The following is a 22872-nucleotide window of genomic DNA, read 5'->3' as shown; positions in this document are numbered from 1 at the left end:
CTAGAGAGTCTTTACTTCTTTTCAGGATCTGCGTGTCCGACTCTTCCAAGTGCAAATATCACAATCCTATTCGATGCTCCTTATAAACATTCCATGATGTGCCGTCTTGCATAGCATGCAAACACCACATCAGTGCATTTAAAAATACATTTGTAGAATAATAAATATGATGAAAACATTGTTGTCACGGGATAACCATATACTGAGGAGCTGCAAACAGTGCTGTGTCAGCTACTTACAATACAATTTAACTGAAAGACATATCAAAAGAAGAGCGTCATCATATTAATGTTTCTAGTCAACATAAGAGTTGCACCATAGCAGCTTATGGTGCTTTCTGCTCAGATTGTGCCTCCAATCCCACATTGATTTTTTAATTCTTTGCAGTTTAAAAAAACACAATTCATGCTCAAAGTTAACTTTTTAAAACCATTCAACCTATTACATTTATGTCTCTAACTTGTGAATGTGGTCCATGTTCTCTTTTCCTCATCCCCATCACGATACTCCTTTTCCCGAAATCAGGTTCACTTCTTTATCCAGCCCACCCATCCAAGGTCACCAAATCTATGAAGCGTTTCTGCTTTTTCTCACATTCTCTCTATGTACAAGATACCTTGTATCATTTGAATGGACAGCAGGAGAGTCGGATATTTATGGTTAGTGGGGGTGGGGTTTTGAAGATTAACCTCATTTGACTGAGAGCCGGGGCATCTGGGAGGAAAAGTATTTTAAGGGGGATGAAGTTCACATCTCCTTGGTGAAATTTTTAGATCCTTATTTCATCCTTTCTGTGGATGCAGACTCAGTCGGAACAGAGGTCATAGTCCTCGCTCTGACTTTCAAAGGAACTTCAAATATGCATGGCTTATTTGGCTTTGCCCGGCGGGGTGAGAATGGCGTTTGTCAGGCGTTCGTCAGGCGATCGGAAGGGGTGAGGCAATAGTTTATGGTTCAATGGTTTTCATGAAGTCTTCTTGATACGATGAAAGCAGGAAAGGGAAGCTTGTCAATAAGCAAACTTAAGACAAGGTGTGACTCCTAGAAAGAATGACTTGGAAACAACATACAGAAACTCACATATAAAAAGGCCCTGATGAGGCTTAAACTCATGACCCCTGGTTTACAAGATCAGTGCTCTGCCACTGAGCTACAAGGCCAGCCTGCGTGCAGTATGTAAATCGCTTCATGTATTCTTACTGCGGTATGAAGATATCTGTGATTTTGAGACTCTGTATGGAAATGCAGTTGCATTTGAATGTCTACATGCGTGCACAAATTGAAGAGCATGCTTAAGACACTTTTCTTGGAAGTAGGAAAAACTCCATTTTGATTTGAGAACATAAGAGTATTCACATTTATGACCATACTGATAGCTCTAGTTAGTATGTCCGCAATCAGTGACAGATAGAGAACTCACTTATTAGAAGTGATCTGTCTCTGTGGGGCAGACATATGTCAACAGTCATACACTTGAGATGGCTGAAACTTTAGGAGTAAGAGCTGCTTTCTTATCAGTCTATCTATCCAATCTGGTTAGAAGGCCAGGAGTGAGGGAAAGGCAATCCTCTGGACACTTCATGAAAGATCTAATTTCAATTAAGCACAAAACACTTCCCTTAATTTGACATAATTGCCAAAATGGAATAGTCAGTTGGGCCCTTCTAGTGGATTATGGCTGTGTCTTGAAAGAGAGTGTAATTGTACTACGAGACATGCCCACCTTCAAAAGAGTGTCTGATGGCGTTCCGACGAAGGTGGAATTCGAACCCACGCGTGCAGAGCACAATGGATTAGCAGTCCATCGCCTTAACCACTCGGCCACCTCGTCTGCCTTAGGTGACTATGTTTCATTTTTTAGGAAATTCTTACTATGTGCTAATTACAAATAATCACAAGTTTCTCGTAGACTGTGTCAGAACTGGCAAATGTATGTGGTGTTCAATAGACAGAGCACATGATATAGCATAATTATCAAATCTGTTCCATTAGGACTGTAGTTTTTAATAGTCATGATAACATGCTAGCATGTGAGTTGATCTTGCACAGTGAATAAGGGAGCAGTGCCAGTATCTACTTGGTCAGCTCTAGATGGCTCAACTGGGGAGGTATGAGAACAGTGAGCTCCAGTGGCGCAATCGATTAGCGCGCGGTACTTATACAGCAGTACTTGCATTGAGGTTGTGAGTTCGAGCCTCACCTGGAGCAGCTTACTGGTTTTTCATAAACCATTTCACTAAAAGTAAAGATTAAACTCAGGGTAAAGACGGCCCTTGCTAGAGAGTCTTTACTTCATTTCATGATCTGCGTGTCCGACTCTTCCAGGTGCAAATATCACAATCCTATCCGATGCTATGATGTGCCGTCTTGCATAGCATGCAAACACCACATCAGTGCATTTAAAAATACATTTGTAGAATAATAAATATGATGAAAACATTGTTGTCACGAGATAACCATATACTGAGGAGCTGCAAACAGTGCTGTATCAGCTACTTACAATACAATTTAACTGAAAGACATATCAAAAAAAGAGCGTCATCATATTAATGTTTCTAGTCAACATAAGAGTTGCACCATAGCAGCTTATGGTGCTTTCTGCTCAGATTGTGCCTCCAATCCCACATTGATTTTTTAATTCTTTGCAGTTTAAAAAACACAATTCATGCTCAAAGTTAACTTTTTAAAACCATTCAACCTATTACATTTATTTCTCTAACTTGTGAATGTGGTCCATGTTCTCTTTTTCTCATCCCCATCACGATACTCCTTTTCCCGAAATCAGGTTCACTTCTTTATCCAGCCGACCCTTCCAAGGTCACCAAATCTATGAAGCGATTCTGCTTTTTCTCACATTCTCTCTATGTACAAGATACCTTGTATCATTTGAATGGACAGCAGGAGAGTCGGATATTTATGGTTAGTGGGGGTGGGGTTTTGAAGATTAACCTCATTTGACTAAGAGCCGGGGCATCTGGGAGGAAAAGTATTTTAAGGGGGATGAAGTTCACATCTCCTTGGTGAAATTTCTAGATCCTTATTTCATCCTTTCTGTGGATGCAGACTCAGTCGGAACAGAGGTCATAGTCCTCGCTCTGACTTTCAAAGGAACTTCAAATATGCATGGCTTATTTGGCTTTGCCCGGCGGGGTGAGAATGGCGGGGTGAGAATGGCGTTTGTCAGGTCTGAAGGGGTGAGGCAATAGTTTATGGTTCAATGGTTTTCATGAAGTCTTCTTGATACGATGAAAGCAGGAAAGGGAAGCTTGTCAATAAGCAAACTTAAGACAAGGTGTGACTCCTAGAAAGAATGACTTGGAAACAACATACAGAAACTCACATATAAAAAGGCCCTGATGAGGCTTGAACTCATGACCCCTGGTTTACAAGACCAGTGCTCTGCCACTGAGCTACAAGGCCAGCCTGCCTGCAGTATGTAAATCGCTTCATGTATTCTTACTGCGGTATGAAGATATCTATGATTTTGAGACTCTGTATGGAAATGCAGTTGCATTTGAATGTCTACATGCGTGCACAAATTGAAGAGCATGCTTAAGACACTTTTCTTGGAAGTAGGAAAAACTCCATTTTGATTTGAGAACATAAGAGTATTCACATTTATGACCATACTGATAGCTCTAGTTAGTATGTCCGCAATCAGTGACAGATAGAGAACTCACTTATTAGAAGTGATCTGTCTCTGTGGGGCAGACATATGTCAACAGTCATACACTTGAGATGGCTGAAACTTTAGGAGTAAGAGCTGCTTTCTTATCAGTCTATCTATCCAAACTGGTTAGAAGGCCAGGAGTGAGGGAAAGGCAATCCTCTGGACACTTCATGAAAGATCTAATTTCAATTAAGCACAAAACACTTCCCTTAATTTGACATAATTGCCAAAATGGAATAGTCAGTTGGGCCCTTCTAGTGGATTATGGCTGTGTCTTGAAAGAGAGTGTAATTGTACTACGAGACATGCCCACCTTCAAAAGAGTGTCTGATGGCGTTCCGACGAAGGTGGGCTTCAAACCCACGCGTGCAGAGCACAATGGATTAGCAGTCCATCGCCTTAACCACTCGGCCACCTCCTCTGCCTTAGGTGACTATGTTTCATTTTTTAGGAAATTCTTACTATGTGCTAATTACAAATAATCATAAGTTTCTCCTAGACTGTGTCAGAACTGGCAAATGTATGTGGTGTTCAATAGACAGAGCACATGATATATCAGAATTATCAAATCTGTTCCATTAGGACTGTAGTTTTTAATAGTCATGATAACATGCTAGCATGTGAGTCGATCTTGCACAGTGAATAAGGGAGCAGTGCCAGTATCTACTTGGTCAGCTCTAGATGGCTCAACTGGGGAGATATGAGAACAGTGAGCTCCAGTGGCGCAATCGGTTAGCGCGCGGTACTTATACAGCAGTACTTGCATTGAGGCATGCAGAGGTTGTGAGTTCGAGCCTCACCTGGAGCAGCTTACTGGTTTTTCAGAAACCATTTCACTAAAAGTAAAGATTAAAAACTAAAGTAAAGACGGCCCTTGCTAGAGAGTCTTTACTTCTTTTCAGGATCTGCGTGTCCGACTCTTCCAGGTGCAAATATCACAATCCTATTCGATGCTCCTTATAAACATTCCATGATGTGCCGTCTTGCATAGCATGCAAACACCACGTCAGTGCATTTAAAAATACATTTGTAGAATAATAAATATGATGAAAACATTGTTGTCACGGGATAACCATATACTGAGGAGCTGCAAACAGTGCTGTATCAGCTACTTACAATGCAATTTAACTGAAAGACATATCAAAAGAAGAGCATCATCATATTAATGTTTCTAGTCAACATAAGAGTTGCACCATAGCAGCTTATGGTGCTTTCTGCTCAGATTGTGCCTCCAATCCCACATTGATTTTTTAATTCTTTGCAGTTTAGAGAACACAATTCATGCTCAAAGTTAACTTTTTAAAACCATTCAACCTATTACATTTATTTCTCTAACTTGTGAATGTGGTCCATGTTCTCTTTTCCTCATCCCCATCACGATACTCCTTTTCCCGAAATCAGGTTCACTTCTTTATCCAGCCGACCCTTCCAAGGTCACCAAATCTATGAAGCGATTCTGCTTTTTCTCACATTCTCTCTATGTACAAGATACCTTGTATCATTTGAATGGACAGCAGGAGAGTCGGATATTTATGGTTAGTGGGGGTGGGGTTTTGAAGATTAACCTCATTTGACTGAGAGCCGGGGCATCTGGGAGGAAAAGTATTTTAAGGGGGATGAAGTTCACATCTCCTTGGTGAAATTTCTAGATCCTTATTTCATCTTTTCTGTGGATGCAGACTCAGTCGGAACAGAGGTCATAGTCCTCGCTCTGACTTTCAAAGGAACTTCAAATATGCATGGCTTATTTGGCTTTGCCCGGCGGGGTGAGAATGGCGTTTGTCAGGCGTTGATCGGAAGGGGTGAGGCAATAGTTTATGGTTCAATGGTTTTCATGAAGTCTTCTTGATACGATGAAAGCAGGAAAGGGAAGCTTGTCAATAAGCAAACTTAAGACAAGGTGTGACTCCTAGAAAGAATGACTTGGAAACAACATACAGAAACTCACATATAAAAAGGCCCTGATGAGGTTTGAACTCATGACCCCTGGTTTACAAGACCAGTGCTCTGCCACTGAGCTACAAGGCCAGCCTGCCTGCAGTATGTAAATCGCTTCATGTATTCTTACTGCGGTATGAAGATATCTATGATTTTGAGACTCTGTATGGAAATGCAGTTGCATTTGAATGTCTACATGCGTGCACAAATTGAAGAGCATGCTTAAGACACTTTTCTTGGAAGTAGGAAAAACTCCATTTTGATTTGAGAACATAAGAGTATTCACATTTATGACCATACTGATAGCTCTAGTTAGTATGTCCGCAATCAGTGACAGATAGAGAACTCACTTATTAGAAGTGATCTGTCTGGGGGCGTGGCTTGGCGCCCGGCGAGGACGGCGGCTCGAATGTGAGCGCTCCGGGTCGGAAGGGGTGTTCGCTGTTTATCCGACCTCACTTCCGCCTGCAAAGTTCATTTTCCTGGGTCGGAGACCGAGGACACCAGCGCACTTCTGGCTGCTACAGAATACGAGCGGCGGAATGGTCATTTTCACTACTTCTGTAGCGGACGCGGCTGTGTGAAGGTCGCGCCCGCCATCTTGCATCCTGTTATCGCGGACCACGGCGCTCCCGTTCTGGAACATGCGAGCCTGCCTCAGAGCTCTTCATACCTTTAGCGGCTCCTGGTGAGACACTTTCTTCGTCTTGACACCTCCGCTGCAGGAGTTTACAGCATGACGCTTTTTTAAAGGAGTTTAGGCAAGTTTTCCTCATGACTTTGAAACCTTGGCGGCCATTTTAAGCAATTGCTGTTCCTCCTACCTCAGATAACCTGCATGCACACGCAGTTGTAGCCCACTCTCCTTTACAAGCGTTTTATTTCCTCACGCTTTTATTTCATGGCTATTCACAACTTGGAGCAGTTTTGCGCATTGTTGCTGCACGTTTTTTTTCTACTTGCTTTCCCTGCATCTGTGATGTTCCTTCATTGATGGTCCTCCCCAGCACTACATTGTGCCATTTTTTTTTTTTGTTTTCTTCATATATCTCAGTGCCATGGTGTTTCTCTGCTTCCATCATCAATGTGTTAATTCCTCCAACGACTCAAATGCTGCTCCACTCACCTGCCTAATTTCCTGGCATTCCTGAATTCTGCGCAGATAGCCTTCTTTTCCTTCTTATTTTTTGGAAGTCCAGGTGACCTCCTCCTATCCAGAGTTTCTGCATATACTTACAGCTGTCTATGGGCTCGCAGTGAACACTACTGAACTCTATTTCTCCTTACCAATAACTCTTTTTATGGAAAGAAGGGCAATTCCTCGCACTCTCAAAACTCCACGTCGTGTCTTCATTAAAAACTCAAAAGTCTTCTCTGCACTGGCGCACCTCGAGGCCTCTCGGGCGCTTGTCACTCAGATGTCGCAGTCTACCACGGAGCGGTCTGCACAGCCTAATGGTAAAGTCATGACGAAACGTCTTAAACAACATCCACCTTCACCACCAGGATCCACCTCGGTTGTCTCCATGGAGCTGTTATTGGAGGAAATTCGTGCCCTCAGACCTTTCATGGAGGAAACTAATTCTAAGTTGCAGGTTCTTACCGACAACTGGTCTCAAATGGATGCCAGGGTAACAACAGTGGAACACTCTTTGTCTTCTCTCCAAGAGTCGTCTTCCAAGGTCTCACATATGCAGTCTCAGATCTCCTCTCTTCAAAAGCAAGTTGAAGAATTGGAGAATCGAAATAGACGCAACAATCTCCGTCTCTACGGCCTAGCAGAGAATTGTGAAGGGACTGATCCCATCGCCTTCTTCAAATCATTTCTACCCAAGCTTCTTCATTTGCCTGAGGGTACAACGCTTAACATCCAGCGTGCACACAGACTGGGCCGCCTCCCTTCTACTCCCTCTCCTTCTTCACGGCCGAGAGGTGTCATTATGTACTTCCTGGAATATACTGACCTCCTCAAAGTTATCTCAGCAGCTCGTGCTTCACCTCGTCTCCAATGGTCAGGATCCAATCTCTTCTTTGCGCAGGATTACGCCAAAACTACAGCCAGTCGCCGCAAAGCCTTTTTGGATATGCGACCAGAGCTTCGTGCCATCGGAGCCAGATACGGCCTTTTTCATCCTTGCCTGTTCAGAGTGACCCACAACAACAAGACCACGACCTACGAGGATCTTGTTCGCCTCAGAAGTTTTTTGAATGCTGCACAGTCGTCGGACATGGACTTCTCTGGCACCTCATCAGCTTTTCCTCCGTGAACCCTGTTAATATGACTTCATAGTCTTACTCATTTTAAATGTTTTATGTTTGATGTTTGCTGTTTTACAGTTTGCCTTTCCTAGGCACCCCAATGTCTTCCATTTCTGTGTTTCCCTCTACCTCTTTTCTACCTCTCTTGCATCCCTGTTGGCTGGACAGGTAATTTTCCTTAGTGTCTCTATATATTGTCTCATTCTGCACCGTTGTTTTGTTTCTTTTCTCTCTTCTTCACATTATTCCTTTACACCTTTTTATCTTTTAACGTTGTGCTGTTTTCTTCTTCCTTCAGTAGTCTCACTCATTTATGTTTTTCCTCCCTCTTTCTCGCAGGTTTACAATATGTAGGGCGTTTTCCCCTCGACTTGTTGGTTCGCTTGCATTGGACGCTTGCTTCCTTTGCCTGGCGCTCCCCTCTCACTCTTTCTTCTCGTCTCCTTTCCCTGGTGATCATTCCTCCCCGCCTCTACCCTCCGTAAGTATGTTTTCCCCTTTCTCCCGAATGTTCACTTTCCTTATTCTGATTTTTTTTTCCCTCCAGTTTACTAGTTTCCTATCTTCTACAGGTGTCTCTCTTTCTTATTTCTCGACAACTTTTCTTCTATCACCTCCTCCCTATCATTCTTGCTACTTCATGGTCTACCTTCTCATATTTCTCATATCAACTGCTTTTCTCTCTCTCTCTTTTGCTCTTTTTCTTCTCCATCACCCTTCTCTTTATCATCCTACTGTATTGCCTTTCATTGATTTTTTCATTTTCTCTGGCTTTCTTCTTCTTCTGGGTTCTTATTGCATCTTCTTTCTTTCTCATAACATTTTTCTCCTTTCTTATTTGATATGTCTCTGAAAGTGATTACATGGAATGTTAAGGGCGTTAATTCCCCCATCAAACGACAGAGAATGTTATCTCACCTTGCTCGTTTGAATGTGGATATTGCTTTTTTGCAAGAAACTCACTTATCTGCTGAAGAATCTGTTAAATTGAAAAGAAGTTGGGTGGGCGATGTTTATTACTCTCCTGGGGATGGTAAACGCAATGGTGTTGCTATTTTATGTCACAAGGCTCTTTCTCATTCCCCGCTTGCTCAAGAATCAGATGCTGAAGGCCGATGGATATATGCCAAACTCTCTATCAAGAATGTTCCAATTTCTCTCCTCAATGTTTATGCCCCTACCACTGGTGATCCCACTTTTTGGCACTCATTCTCCCAGCACATCACCAGATTCATTGATGATAATTTTATACTGGCAGGAGATTGCAATCAGCCCCTAGACCCCTTTCTAGATAGGAACTCCAAAGCACTCTTCATCCCCAACAAATCTCATAAATCCTTTTCTCAAGCTATTTCCCAACACAAACTCACAGATGCTTGGCGCCTATGTAATCCTGAACTTCAGGAATTTACTTTCTATTCTCCATGCCACCATTCCCAATCCCGAATTGATTACGTTTTCGTTACCCACAACATTGCCCAAACTCTCACTCATGCGGAAATTGGTCCAATTTTACTTTCTGACCATACCCCCACATTAGTTCAATTGGACATCTTACCCAAATCAATAGGCCCCAAACGCAGGCGTTTCAACAACTCCCTCCTCTTGGACCCTAAGTTCACTGCCTCCTTCACCTCCTTCTCCCACGAGTTTTTCTCCCTAAATGATACCTCCCCTGTCCCCAAACACACCATTTGGGATGCCTTCAAAGCGGCGGCAAGAGATTTCATCATTGGCTTTGTTGCTAAAAAACGTAGAGCTGCTCGCGATTTTACCAAGGCTATCCTTCTGGATATTAAGAAATTGGAACATTCTTATTTTACTTCCCGCTCACAGCAAACTTTAACCGCCCTGGTTAACGCTAAGATGAAATTTAACAAAAAATCTACAGACGATGCATCTCTGTACTTATTAAAATCTAGTGCCAAGTTCTATGGAGGCAAAAATAAGGCAGGCAAGATCTTAGCCAACTATCTCAAGGTGAAACACAATAAATTAAATATTGAATCAATCTACGACGCCAACTCAAATCTCAAACACACTGACGCGGACATCCTTACTGAATTCTCTACCTTCTATAAGACCTTGTATTCTTCTGAAACTCAGCCTTCTTCCCACTCTCTAGACACGTTTTTTTCCTCCATTCAAAAACCATCTCACTTTCCACTTGACCTTTCTCACTTAGAACTTGATATATCCCAACAAGAACTACTCAAAGCGCTTCAAACCCTCCAGAAAGACAAGGCCCCTGGGCCGGACGGCTTCACAGTAGAATTTTTTCTCCACTTTTCAAAACTCCTTATTCCTAGACTCCATTCCCTTATTGGCACCTTCCTTTCCCTGGGTACCTCCTCCGGCTCTTTTTCAGACGCCCATATCTGCCTCATACCCAAGGAGGGGAAGGATCCCCAACACAGCAAGAATTACAGGCCAATCTCTCTGGTCAATATTGACTATAAAATTTTTGCAAAGTTTCTTGCGGCACGTCTCGACCTTCTTCTTCCAGACCTCTTGGGCGAGGAACAGTCGGGCTTTGTCAAGGGTCGTTACATCACTGACAACACCAGACTCCTCTTCAATATTCTTTCTCAATCTCGCCTTTTACCCCATCCCCTAGCGGCCATTGCCCTGGATGCCGAAAAGGCGTTTGATAGGGTCGAATGGACCTATCTCTTTCACACCCTACGCTGGTTTGGTTTGGGTCCTATTTTTATATCCTTAATTTCACTCCTTTATTCTCATCCACGCGCAGCGGTTTGTGCCAATGGTCAAATATCCTCCTTTTTTGATTTAAACAGAGGTGTTCACCAAGGTTGTCCCCTATCTCCCTTTCTCTTTAACCTGGCCTTAGAACCCTTCCTCTCCAAACTCCGTCAACATCCCTCCATCCATGGTTTTCAATTGTCAGATTCCCACGTCAAACTAGCTGCTTATGCAGATGACATTTTGCTCTTTGTCTCCAACCCCTCCGTTTCCATTCCTGCCTTTCTCAGTGAAGTCCATGCCTATTCACAAATATCTGGCTATAAACTTAATAACGATAAATGCGAGATCCTCCCCTTGACTAAATTCACTTTCAAACCCGATTTTGCCGCCTCTAATTTCACGTGGAAACCTTCCAATATCAAGTACCTAGGCATGCATATTACCCCTACCATCCCAGACACTGTTTCTCTGTGCATGTCCAAATGCATTCAGAAATTAACGGATCTCACATCTAAATGGCATCCCCTTTACCTATCCTGGTGGGGTCGCCTTGACACTATAAAAATGATGTTGTCTCCCATCGTTCTCTACACCCTCTCCAATATTCCGGTCCCTGTCCCCTCCAAATTTTTCAAAAAGATCAACTCTATTCTACTGTCCTTTCTTTGGAATAAAAAGAAGCCAAGAATGTCTCTAGTACGTCTGATTCGTCCTAAAACAGAAGGTGGGGTTAATTTTCCTGACTTCCCTGCCTACCACAAGGCGTTCCAACTGAGGCAAGCTTCCTTTTGGCTACAAGACCCTGAGACCTCATGTCCTCTATGGGCCAAATTTGAACGCCTCCTTCTTTCTCCCTTCTCCTTTGCTGAATACCTCTCCTTCTCCCGTAAACCCACTTCTATCTCTACTCCGATTCATAAGTTTACCACTAAATTACTCCTCTCTTCCACTCACTTACCTCCTATTACCATTGCTGCTTTCCTCTCCTCCCCCATATGGCATAACACGTCTTTACTCATACGTGCCAGACCCTTCTTTTGGAAAACTTGGCATACTCGAGGTCTTCAGTGGATCTCCCAACTTTTTTCTCAATCCTCTTTCTTATCTTTTGACACCCTTCGCTCCCTCTATGACCTACCCACTTCCTTTGCACGCAAATATCAATTGCTTAAAGACACAGTCCTGACGAAATACAATGACCTTTCTCAGGCCTGCCCTCCTCCTCCTTCATCCACTCCCACTTCCACACTCCACTCCTTCTTACGCACTTCACCAAAAGCTGCTGCTATTTACAAATACCTTCACGCTGGTGAGACTCCAAGACCTAAATCTAAAGTGGAAGAGTCCTGGGAGCATGATTTATCTGTCTCTTGGTCGGTTTCCTTCTGGGACAAAATCTGGACCAAACTCCGCAGATCCTCCAGAGCAGCAACCCTCACTCAGACTTTGTTTTTCATTTACAATAGACTCCTCTTCACACCCTCTGACCTTCACAAACGCTTTCCTAATACTCCCCACACATGCTGGTCTTGTTCGTCGCCTCAAGCTAATTTATTTCATATGTTATTTTTATGCATTCATGTTCGTAATTTTTGGCTACAGGTTTGGGCTCAAATTAACTTAATTTTCCACACTACTATCCCTTTTTCCCACACGCATGTTTTTATGGGAAGCCTCTCCCCCTGCTGGGATGACGTTGATCTAAAACCTCAGATTGTTGATCTATTACTTGCCGCTGCCTTCCAACAAATAACGGTCAATTGGAAAGACTTCTCCAAAATTTCCTTCAAGGCGTGGTGGTTTAATGTGTGCCACAACCACAGACTCGATACTTCTTATGTTTTCCCGGCATGTATGGCTACTAAACGCATGGACTTATGGACTCCCGTTACACTTTATTTGGACTCATGTAGTAAACGCTTGTTTCACCCTCTGCCTCCACAACAGGAAGTTCCTAAACCGCCTTAGTCGCTCGATACATTCCACTTATCCTCCATTGTACCATTTTGTTTTAATTCTTTCCAATGTTTTCATGCTTTTCATATTTCATGCTTAATGTGTTTTCTCTTTGCCTTTTCCTTGTCTCCCATCTTGTACTCAGATTTCTTTTATTATACTGATTGCTTTTGTATGCTCGTTTTATTCTGCTCAGAGTCTTTACCTTGATATCACTTTGTACTCTGTTTTGACACCTGGTTTCTCTCTTATTATTATCAAATAAAATTTTCTTGAACTTAAAAAAAAAAAAGAAGTGATCTGTCTCTGTGGGGCAGACATATGTCAACAGTCATACACTTGAGATGGCTGAAACTTTAGGAGTAAGAGCTGCTTTCTTATCAGTCTATCTATCCAAACTGGTTAGAAGGCCAGGAGTGAGGGAAAGGCAATCCTCTGGACACTTCATGAAAGATCTAATTTCAATTAAGCACAAAACACTTCCCTTAATTTGACATAATTGCCAAAATGGAATAGTCAGTTGGGCCCTTCTAGTGGATTATGGCTGTGTCTTGAAAGAGAGTGTAATTGTACTACGAGACATGCCCACCTTCAAAAGAGTGTCTGATGGCGTTCCGACGAAGGTGGGATTCGAACCCACGCGTGCAGAGCACAATGGATTAGCAGTCCATCGCCTTAACCACTCGGCCACCTCGTCTGCCTTAGGTGACTATGTTTCATTTTTTAGGAAATTCTTACTATGTGCTAATTACAAATAATCATAAGTTTCTCCTAGACTGTGTCAGAACTGGCAAATGTATGTGGTGTTCAATAGACAGAGCACATGATATAGCAGAATTATCAAATCTGTTCCATTAGGACTGTAGTTTTTAATAGTCATGATAACATGCTAGCATGTCGATCTTGCACAGTGAATAAGGGAGCAGTGCCAGTATCTACTTGGTCAGCTCTGGATGGCTCAACTGGGGAGATAAGAAAACAGTGAGCTCCAGTGGCGCAATCGGTTAGCGCGCGGTACTTATACAGCAGTACTTGCATTGAGGCATGCCGAGGTTGTGAGTTCGAGCCTCACCTGGAGCAGCTTACTGGTTTTTCATAAACCATTTCACTAAAAGTAAAGATTAAACTCAGGGTAAAGACGGCCCTTGCTAGAGAGTCTTTACTTCTTTTCAGGATCTGCGTGTCCGACTCTTCCAGGTGCAAATATCACAATCCTATTCGATGCTCCTTATAAACATTCCATGATGTGCCGTCTTGCATAGCATGCAAACACCACATCAGTGCATTTAAAAATACATTTGTAGAATAATAAATATGATGAAAACATTGTTGTCACGGGATAACCATATACTGAGGAGCTGCAAACAGTGCTGTGTCAGCTACTTACAATACAATTTAACTGAAAGACATATCAAAAGAAGAGCGTCATCATATTAATGTTTCTAGTCAACATAAGAGTTGCACCATAGCAGCTTATGGTGCTTTCTGCTCAGATTGTGCCTCCTATCCCACATTGATTGTTTAATTCTTTGCAGTTTAAAAAACACAATTCATGCTCAAAGTTAACTTTTTAAAACCATTCAACCTATTACATTTATGTCTCTAACTTGTGAATGTGGTCCATGTTCTCTTTTCCTCATCCCCATCACGATACTCCTTTTCCCGAAATCAGGTTCACTTCTTTATCCAGCCGACCCTTCCAAGGTCACCAAATCTATGAAGCGATTCTGCTTTTTCTCACATTCTCTCTATGTACAAGATACCTTGTATCATTTGAATGGACAGCAGGAGAGTCGGATATTTATGGTTAGTGGGGGTGGGGTTTTGAAGATTAACCTCATTTGACTGAGAGCCGGGGCATCTGGGAGGAAAAGTATTTTAAGGGGGATGAAGTTCACATCTCCTTGGTGAAATTTCTAGATCCTTATTTCATCCTTTCTGTGGATGCAGACTCAGTCGGAACAGAGGTCATAGTCCTCGCTCTGACTTTCAAAGGAACTTCAAATATGCATGGCTTATTTGGCTTTGCCCGGCGGGGTGAGAATGGCGTTCGTCAGGCGTTCGTCAGTCAGTTTTTAATAGTCATGATAACATGCTAGCATGTCGATCTTGCACAGTGAATAAGGGAGCAGTGCCAGTATCTACTTGGTCAGCTCTAGATGGCTCAACTGGGGAGATATGAGCACAGTGAGCTCCAGTGGCGCAATCGGTTAGCGCGCGGTACTTATACAGCAGTACTTGCATTGAGGCATGCCGAGGTTGTGAGTTCGAGCCTCACCTGGATCAGCTTACTGGTTTTTCATAAACCATTTCACTAAAAGTAAAGTTCAAATTCAGGGTAAAGACGGCCCTTGCTAGAGAGTCTTTACTTCTTTTCAGGATCTGCGTGTCCGACTCTTCCAGGTGCAAATATCACAATCCTATTCGATGCTCCTTATAAACATTCCATGATGTGCCGTCTTGCATAGCATGCAAATACCACGTCGGTGCATTTAAAAATACATTTGTAGAATAATAAATATGATGAAAACTTTGTTGTCACGGGATAACCATATACTGAGGAGCTGCAAACAGTGCCGTATCAGCTACTTACAATACAATTTAACTGAAAGACATATCAAAAGAAGAGCGTCATCATATTAATGTTTCTAGTCAACATAAGAGTTGCACCATAGCAGCTTATGGTGCTTTCTGCTCAGATTGTGCCTATAATCCCACATTGATTTTTTAATTCTTTGCAGTTTAAAAAACACAATTCATGCTCAAAGTTAACTTTTTAAAACCATTCAACCTATTACATTTATTTCTCTAACTTGTGAATGTGGTCCATGTTCTCTTTTCCTCATCCCCATCACGATACTCCTTTTCCCGAAATCAGGTTCACTTCTTTATCCAGCCCACCCATCCAAGGTCACCAAATCTATGAAGCGATTCTGCTTTTTTAGGTTTCGACCTGGCGATCTGCGCAAGCAGTTCGCGCAGGTGAAATCTTTTGTTTACCATATTGGCTATCGGAACGTCCCCCACCTCCCATTAGCTAGCTCCATAAATGGAGGCTAGCCATTGGGAGCCGGATCTGTCCGTCAAGGCCGGACCAGATTCGGGGGCGTTCCCGCGATTTTTTCCCTCTCCGCCTCTGCGATGTCGTCATCGCGGCGGTGGGCGGAGTTTAGTTTTTTTTCCTTCTGTGTTTGTTTTGGTCATTCCATGCGAGGAAGCCCAGGTGAGTGTTTTTTAGTGGTGGAGCACGTGAATTCAGTGTACGTTGGTTAAAAATACATGATGAAGACACAGGCCACGATCTGGCTGTTCATCAAGTGCATGGGCGCTAAAAGTAGTTTTTGCCCCTTTATTTGTAGTGAGGACTCCGCAGTGGTTTGTCTGATGTGAAATTGCTCGGCTGATCCCCTTTGTTGCAGCATGCATAACTTTTCATTGTTTCAGTTCGACTTTACAGTCCGTTTTAATAATGTCCTTAAAACTGCGGGTGTCCAGTACCCAAACGGCCTAAATAGACTCGTATGGGCTAAGCATCTCGTGCCCCTCGTGAGACACTTGTAAAACTGCTCATAAGATTTTCAACAGGGAGTTTTTTCATGGTTTGGCATTTTTCGTAATGCATTACAGTTGAATTTATATAGCGCTTCATATCCTAACCGCACTGCAAAGCGCTGAAGAGCATCAGAGGCCATAAAGTATGTGCTGCAAAGGTGATTAACAGCAAATGGGTAGGGAGTGCAGAGTGGATAGGGAGTGCAGAGTGGATAGGGAGTGCAGGGTGGATAGGGAGTGCAGAGTGGATAGGGAGTGGAGAGTGCATAGGGAGTGGAGAGTGGAGAGTGCATAGGGAGTGGAGAGTGCATAGGGAGTGGAGAGTGCATAGGGAGTGGAGAGTGCATAGGGAGTGGAGAGTGCATAGAGAGTGCATAGAGAGTGCATAGGGAGTGCAGAGTGCATGGAGAGTGCAGAGTGGAGAGTGCATAGAGAGTGCATAGGGAGTGCAGAGTGCATGGAGAGTGCAGAGTGGAGAGTGCATAGGGAGTGGAGAGTGGAGAGTGCATAGGGAGTGCAGAGTGCATAGGGAGTGGAGAGTGCATAGGGAGTGCAGAGTGCATAGGGAGTGCAGAGTGCATAGGGACTGCAGAGTGCATAGGGAGTGGAGAGTGCAGAGTGCATAGGGAGTGCAGAGTGCATAGGGCGTGCAGAGTGCATAGGGCGTGCAGAGTGCATAGGGAGTGCAGAGTGGGGAGTGCAGAGTGCATAGGGAGTGCAGAGTGGAGAGTGCATAGAGAGTGGAGAGTGCATAGGGAGTGCATAGGGAGTGGAGAGTGCATAGGGAGTGGAGAGTTGAGAGTGCATAGGGGGTGGAGAGTGCAGAGTGCATAGGGAGTGCATAGGGAGTGCAGAGTGCATAGGGAGTGAAGAGTGCATAGGGAGTGAAGAGTGCATAGGGAGTGAAGAGTGCATAGAGAGTGAAGAGTGCATAGGGAGTGGAGAGTGCATAGGGAGTGGAGAGTGAAGAGTGCATAGGGAGTGCAGAGTGCATAGGGAGTGGAGTGGAGAGTGGAGAGTGCATAGGGAGTGGAGAGTGCATAGGGAGTGGAGAGTGCATAGGGAGTGGAGAGTGCATAGGGAGTGGAGAGTGGAGAGTGCAGAGTGCATAGGGAGTGGAGAGTGCATAGGGAGTGGAGAGTGCATAGGGAGTGGAGAGTGCATTGGGAGGGGAGAGTGCATAGGGAGGGGAGAGTGCATAGGGAGTGGAGAGTGCATAGGGAGTGGAGAGTGCATAGTGAGTGGAGAGTGCATAGGGAGTGCAGCTCGAGGGAGTGGAGAGTGCATAGGGAGTGTAGAGTGGAGAGTGCATAGGGAGTGCAGAGTGGGGAGTGGAGAGTGCATAGGGAGTGGAGAGTGCAGAGTGGAGAGTGCATAGGGAGTGCAGAGTGGAGAGTGCATAGGGAGTGGAGAGTGCATAGGGAGTGGAGAGTGCATAGGGAGTGGAGAGTGCATAGGGAGTGCAGAGTGCATAGGGAGTGGAGAGTGCATAGGGAGTGGAGAGTGCATAGGGAGTGGAGAGTGCATAGGGAGTGGAGAGTGCATAGGGAGTGGAGAGTGCATAGGGAGTGCAGCTCGAGTGAGTGGAGAGTGCATAGGGAGTGGAGAGTGGAGAGTGCATAGGGAGTGGAGAGTGCATAGGGAGTGCAGAGTGGGGAGTGGAGAGTGCATAGGGAGTGGAGAGTGCATAGTGCATAGGGAGTGGAGAGTGCATAGGGAGTGGAGAGTGCATAGGGAGTGGAGAGTGCATAGGGAGTGCAGAGTGCATAGGGAGTGCAGAGTGCATAGAGAGTGGAGAGTGCATAGGGAGTGGAGAGTGGAGAGTGCATAGGGAGTGGAGAGTGGAGAGTGCATAGGGAGTGCAGAGTGCATAGAGAGTGAAGAGTGGAGAGTACATAGGGAGTGCAGAGTGCATAGAGAGTGCAGAGTGGAGAGTGCATAGGGAGTGCAGAGTGCATAGAGAGTGCAGAGTGGAGAGTGCATAGGGAGTGCAGAGTGCATAGGGAGTGCAGAGTGCATAGAGAGTGGAGAGTGCATAGGGAGTGGAGAGTGGAGAGTGCATAGGGAGTGGAGAGTGGAGAGTGCATAGGGAGTGCAGAGTGCATAGAGAGTGAAGAGTGGAGAGTAAATAGGGAGTGCAGAGTGCATAGAGAGTGCAGAGTGGAGAGTGCATAGGGAGTGCAGAGTGCAGAGTGCATAGGGAGTGGAGAGTGCAGAGTGCATAGGGAGTGGAGAGTGCATAGGGAGTGGAGAGTGCATAGGGAGTGGAGAGTGCATAGGGAGTGCAGAGTGCATAGGGAGTGCAGAGTGCATAGGGAGTGCAGAGTGCATAGGGAGTGCAGAGTGCATAGAGAGTGGAGAGTGCATAGGGACTGGAGAGTGCATAGGGAGTGGAGAGTGAAGAGTGCATAGGGAGTGCAGAGTGCATAGGGAGTGGAGTGGAGTGGAGAGTGGAGAGTGCATAGGGAGTGGAGAGTGCAGAGTGCATAGGGAGTGGAGAGTGCATAAGGAGTGGAGAGTGCATAGGGAGTGGAGAGTGCATAGGGAGTGCAGAGTGCATAGGGAGTGCAGAGTGCATAGAGAGTGGAGAGTGCATAGGGAGTGGAGAGTGCATAGGGAGTGGAGAGTGAAGAGTGCATAGGGAGTGCAGAGTGCATAGGGAGTGGAGTGGAGAGTGGAGAGTGCATAGGGAGTGCAGAGTGCATAGGGAGTGGAGAGTGCATAGGGAGTGGAGAGTGCATAGGGAGTGGAGAGTGCATAGGGAGTGGAGAGTGCATAGGGAGTGGAGAGTGCATAGGGAGTGGAGAGTGGAGAGTGCAGAGTGCATAGGGAGTGCTAAGTGCATAGGGAGTGGAGAGTGCATAGGGAGTGGAGAGTGCATAGGGAGTGGAGAGTGCATAGGGAGTGGAGAGTGCATAGGGAGTGGAGAGTGCATAGGGAGTGGAGAGTGCATAGGGAGTGCAGCTCGAGGGAGTGGAGAGTGCATAGGGAGTGGAGAGTGGAGAGTGCATAGGGAGTGCAGAGTGGGGAGTGGAGAGTGCATAGGGAGTGGAGAGTGCATAGGGAGTGCAGAGTGGAGAGTGCATAGGGAGTGCAGAGTGGAGAGTGCATAGGGAGTGGAGAGTGCATAGGGAGTGGAGAGTGCATAGGGAGTGGAGAGTGCATAGGGAGTGGAGAGTGCATAGGGAGTGGAGAGTGCATAGGGAGTGGAGAGTGCATAGGGAGTGCAGCTCGAGGGAGTGGAGAGTGCATAGGGAGTGGAGAGTGGAGAGTGCATAGGGAGTGGAGAGTGCATAGGGAGTGCAGAGTGGGGAGTGGAGAGTGCATAGGGAGTGGAGAGTGCATAGTGCATAGGGAGTGGAGAGTGCATAGGGAGTGGAGAGTGCATAGGGAGTGGAGAGTGCAGAGTGCATAGGGAGTGGAGAGTGCAGAGTGCATAGGGAGTGGAGAGTGCATAGGGAGTGGAGAGTGCATAGGGAGTGGAGAGTGCATAGGGAGTGGAGAGTGCATAGGGAGTGCAGAGTGCATAGGGAGTGGAGAGTGCATAGGGAGTGGAGAGTGCATAGGGAGTGGAGAGTGCATAGGGAGTGGAGAGTGCATAGGGAGTGGAGAGTGCATAGGGAGTGGAGAGTGCATAGGGAGTGCAGAGTGGAGAGTGCGTAGGGAGTGCAGAGTGGAGAGTGCATAGGGAGTGCAGAGTGGATAGGGAGTGGAGAGTGGAGAGTGCATAGGGAGTGGAGAGTGCATAGGGAGTGGAGAGTGCATAGGGAGTGGAGAGTGCATAGGGAGTGGAGAGTGCATAGGGAGTGCAGAGTGGAGAGTGCATAGGGAGTGGAGAGTGCATAGGGAGTGGAGAGTGCATAGGGAGTGCAGAGTGGAGAGTGCATAGGGAGTGCAGAGTGGATAGGGAGTGGAGAGTGGAGAGTGCGTAGGGAGTGGAGAGTGGAGAGTGCGTAGGGAGTGGAGAGTGGAGAGTGCGTAGGGAGTGGAGAGTGCATAGGGAGTGGATAGTGCATACGGAGTGGAGAGTGCATAAGGAGTGGAGAGTGCATAGGGAATGGAGAGTGCATCCCCTCTACTTCTCTTCTATGGACACTTGTACTTCTTCTACTTCTCCACCAGCACAGTGTGTGTTTCCACTCGCCCGTGGCACTGGAGACTGAAGCACATCCTTCTTAGGGTGAAAACCGTCTTGCTGGTCATTATGGACACTCTTTCCAGTTCTGTACTTTTATGTGATCACACTATGCATTATGGGGGGTGTAGTGTTGCTTTGATTCCATTAGAACACAGCTGAAAACAATGATTTGTAGATAAAAACTCTAGTCCCACTAAATCTTGGAAGTGCTTATTCACACACACACATGCATGCATGCACGCACATATGCAAACACACTCTCTCTCCCTCAACAGGTGCACTACCTCCTCACAAGCACGGACACATGTTTGTAAAACAGGTTCTTTAACCCACCATGCCATCCCATAATGCAGTTCGGTTGGCTAGCACACCGTGGCTGACTGAAGATGCGCACTAGGATGGCGCCGGCACTTGACAGCCAGGCACAGAGAGGCGCGTGATTGACAATGGGCGACAAGACGAGCGTGACTGAGAGCAGACACCAACTGAAATGTCCAACCCTTAAAAAGGAAAGATTTAATGACGGTATTTTTTGTGGAACTGGTGGCGAGCTTCCTGTTTCAAGATGAGTGAGTGGACCATGTCCAAAAAGACTGACACTCCAGTAGGGTAGTGTAGTGCTTTCAGCAAGCGTTGCCTTAATGTGCCACCCCAGCACGATTTAACCCCCTCAGCTGTCAATTGGGCATCTGTCACGTGACACCTGCAGACCAGACTCTGAATTTCTTCAGTGAAATCCAGTAGGGTACAATAGGTCTTACATTTGCAAGAGATTAAGCTGTTGGCAATGTAAATGACAATGCCATTTATTTATCTGTTTTCAAAACCAACACATAAATAAAAATATTGTCATTTACAATGCCAATAGCTCTAACTTTGGCAAAGGCGAAACCGTTGCATTGTAAATGCTTGTCTCACATTCTCTCTATGTTCAAGATACCTTGTATCATTTGAATGGACAGCAGGAGAGTCGGATATTTATGGTTAGTGGGGGTGGGGTTTTGAAGATTAACCTCATTTGACTAAGAGCCGGGGCATCTGGGAGGAAAAGTATTTTAATGGGGATGAAGTTCACATCTCCTTGGTGAAATTTCTAGATCCTTATTTCATCCTTTCTGTGGATGCAGACTCAGTCGGAACAGAGGTCATAGTCCTCGCTCTGACTTTCAAAGGAACTTCAAATATGCATGGCTTATTTGGCTTTGCCCGGCAGGGTTTGCCCGGCGGGGTGAGAATGGCGTTTGTCAGGCGATCGGAAGGGGTGAGGCAATAGTTTATGGTTCAATGGTTTTCATGAAGTCTTCTTGATACGATGAAAGCAGGAAAGGGAAGCTTGTCAATAAGCAAACTTAAGACAATGTGTGACTCCTAGAAAGAATGACTTGGAAACAACATACAGAAACTCACATATAAAAAGGCCCTGATGAGGCTTGAACTCATGACCCCTGGTTTACAAGACCAGTGCTCTGCCACTGAGATACAAGGAAAGCCTGCCTGCAGTATGTAAATTGCTTCATGTATTCTTACTGCGGTATGAAGATATCTATGATTTTGAGACTCTGTATGGAAATGCAGTTGCATTTGAATGTCTACATGCGTGCACAAATTGAAGAGCATGCTTAAGACACTTTTCTTGGAAGTAGGAAAAACTCCATTTTGATTTGAGAACATAAGAGTATTCACATTTATGACCATACTGATAGCTCTAACTATGTCCGCAATCAGTGACAGATAGAGAACTCACTTATTAGAAGTGATCTGTCTCTGTGGGGCAGACATTTGTCAACAGTCATACACTTGAGATGGCTGAAACTTTAGTAGTAAGAGCTGCTTTCTTATCAGTCTATCTATCCAAACTGGTTAGAAGGCCAGGAGTGAGGGAAAGGCAATCCTCTGGACACTTCATGAAAGATCTAATTTCAATTAAGCACAAAACACTTCCCTTAATTTGACATAATTGCCAAAATGGAATAGTCAGTTGGGCCCTTCTAGTGGATTATGGCTGTGTCTTGAGAGTGTAATTGTACTACGAGACATGCCCACCTTCAAAAGAGTGTCTGATGGCGTTCCGACGAAGGTGGGATGCGAACCCACACGTGCAGAGCACAACGGATTAGCATTCCATCGCCTTAACCACTCGGCCACCTCGTCTGCCTTAGGTGACTATGTTTAATTTTTGAGGAAATTCTTACTATGTGCTAATTACAAATAATCATAAGTTTCCCCTAGACTGTGTCAGAACTGGCAAATGTATGTGGTGTTCAATAGACAGAGCACATGATATAGCAGAATTATCAAATCTGTTCCATTAGGACTGTAGTTTTTAATAGTCATGATAACATGCTAGCATGTGAGTCGATCTTGCACAGTGAATAAGGGAGCAGTGCCAGTATCTACTTGGTCAGCTCTAGATGGCTCAACTGGGGCGATATGAGAACAGTGAGCTCCAGTGGCGCAATCGGTTACCGCGCGGTACTTATACAGCAGTACTTGCATTGAGGCATGCCGAGGTTGTGAGTTCGAGCCTCACCTGGAACAGCTTACTGGTTTTTCATAAACCATTTCACTAAAAGTAAAGATTAAACTCAGGGTAAAGACGGCCCTTGCTAGAGAGTCTTTACTTCTTTTCAGGATCTGCGTGTCCGACTCTTCC

At 45.0% G+C, this 22872-nt stretch overlaps 11 non-coding genes across 11 annotated transcripts; 4 read left to right on the top strand and 7 right to left on the bottom strand.

Annotated features, from left to right (window-relative positions):
* Positions 1–1088: 1088 nt before the first annotated feature.
* On the bottom strand, positions 1089–1160 carry TRNAT-UGU (transfer RNA threonine (anticodon UGU)). The gene has a single exon. It is a non-coding gene; the product is annotated as a tRNA-Thr (tRNA).
* Positions 1161–1749: 589 nt separating this feature from the next.
* On the bottom strand, positions 1750–1831 carry TRNAS-GCU (transfer RNA serine (anticodon GCU)). Its single transcript has one exon. It is a non-coding gene; the product is annotated as a tRNA-Ser (tRNA).
* A 1517-nt stretch (positions 1832–3348) lies between these two features.
* On the bottom strand, positions 3349–3420 carry TRNAT-UGU (transfer RNA threonine (anticodon UGU)). The gene has a single exon. It is a non-coding gene; the product is annotated as a tRNA-Thr (tRNA).
* A 589-nt stretch (positions 3421–4009) lies between these two features.
* Positions 4010–4091, bottom strand: TRNAS-GCU (transfer RNA serine (anticodon GCU)). Its single transcript has one exon. It is a non-coding gene; the product is annotated as a tRNA-Ser (tRNA).
* A 292-nt stretch (positions 4092–4383) lies between these two features.
* Positions 4384–4478, top strand: TRNAI-UAU (transfer RNA isoleucine (anticodon UAU)). Its single transcript has 2 exons — positions 4384–4421; positions 4443–4478. It is a non-coding gene; the product is annotated as a tRNA-Ile (tRNA).
* Positions 4479–5626: 1148 nt separating this feature from the next.
* TRNAT-UGU (transfer RNA threonine (anticodon UGU)) lies at positions 5627–5698 on the bottom strand. Its single transcript has one exon. It is a non-coding gene; the product is annotated as a tRNA-Thr (tRNA).
* A 7446-nt stretch (positions 5699–13144) lies between these two features.
* Positions 13145–13226, bottom strand: TRNAS-GCU (transfer RNA serine (anticodon GCU)). Its single transcript has one exon. It is a non-coding gene; the product is annotated as a tRNA-Ser (tRNA).
* A 288-nt stretch (positions 13227–13514) lies between these two features.
* Positions 13515–13609, top strand: TRNAI-UAU (transfer RNA isoleucine (anticodon UAU)). Its single transcript has 2 exons — positions 13515–13552; positions 13574–13609. It is a non-coding gene; the product is annotated as a tRNA-Ile (tRNA).
* A 1111-nt stretch (positions 13610–14720) lies between these two features.
* Positions 14721–14815, top strand: TRNAI-UAU (transfer RNA isoleucine (anticodon UAU)). The gene is made up of 2 exons: positions 14721–14758; positions 14780–14815. It is a non-coding gene; the product is annotated as a tRNA-Ile (tRNA).
* A 7473-nt stretch (positions 14816–22288) lies between these two features.
* On the bottom strand, positions 22289–22370 carry TRNAS-GCU (transfer RNA serine (anticodon GCU)). Its single transcript has one exon. It is a non-coding gene; the product is annotated as a tRNA-Ser (tRNA).
* A 292-nt stretch (positions 22371–22662) lies between these two features.
* TRNAI-UAU (transfer RNA isoleucine (anticodon UAU)) lies at positions 22663–22757 on the top strand. Its single transcript has 2 exons — positions 22663–22700; positions 22722–22757. It is a non-coding gene; the product is annotated as a tRNA-Ile (tRNA).
* Positions 22758–22872: the final 115 nt, after the last annotated feature.

The sequence above is a fragment of the Lissotriton helveticus genome, chromosome 5_1 (assembly GCF_964261635.1).
Source record: "Lissotriton helveticus chromosome 5_1, aLisHel1.1, whole genome shotgun sequence".
In the NCBI taxonomy this organism is placed as follows: domain Eukaryota; kingdom Metazoa; phylum Chordata; class Amphibia; order Caudata; family Salamandridae; genus Lissotriton; species Lissotriton helveticus.
Note: the sequence above shows the minus strand (reverse complement) of the source record. Positions and strands in the feature narration are given on the sequence as shown.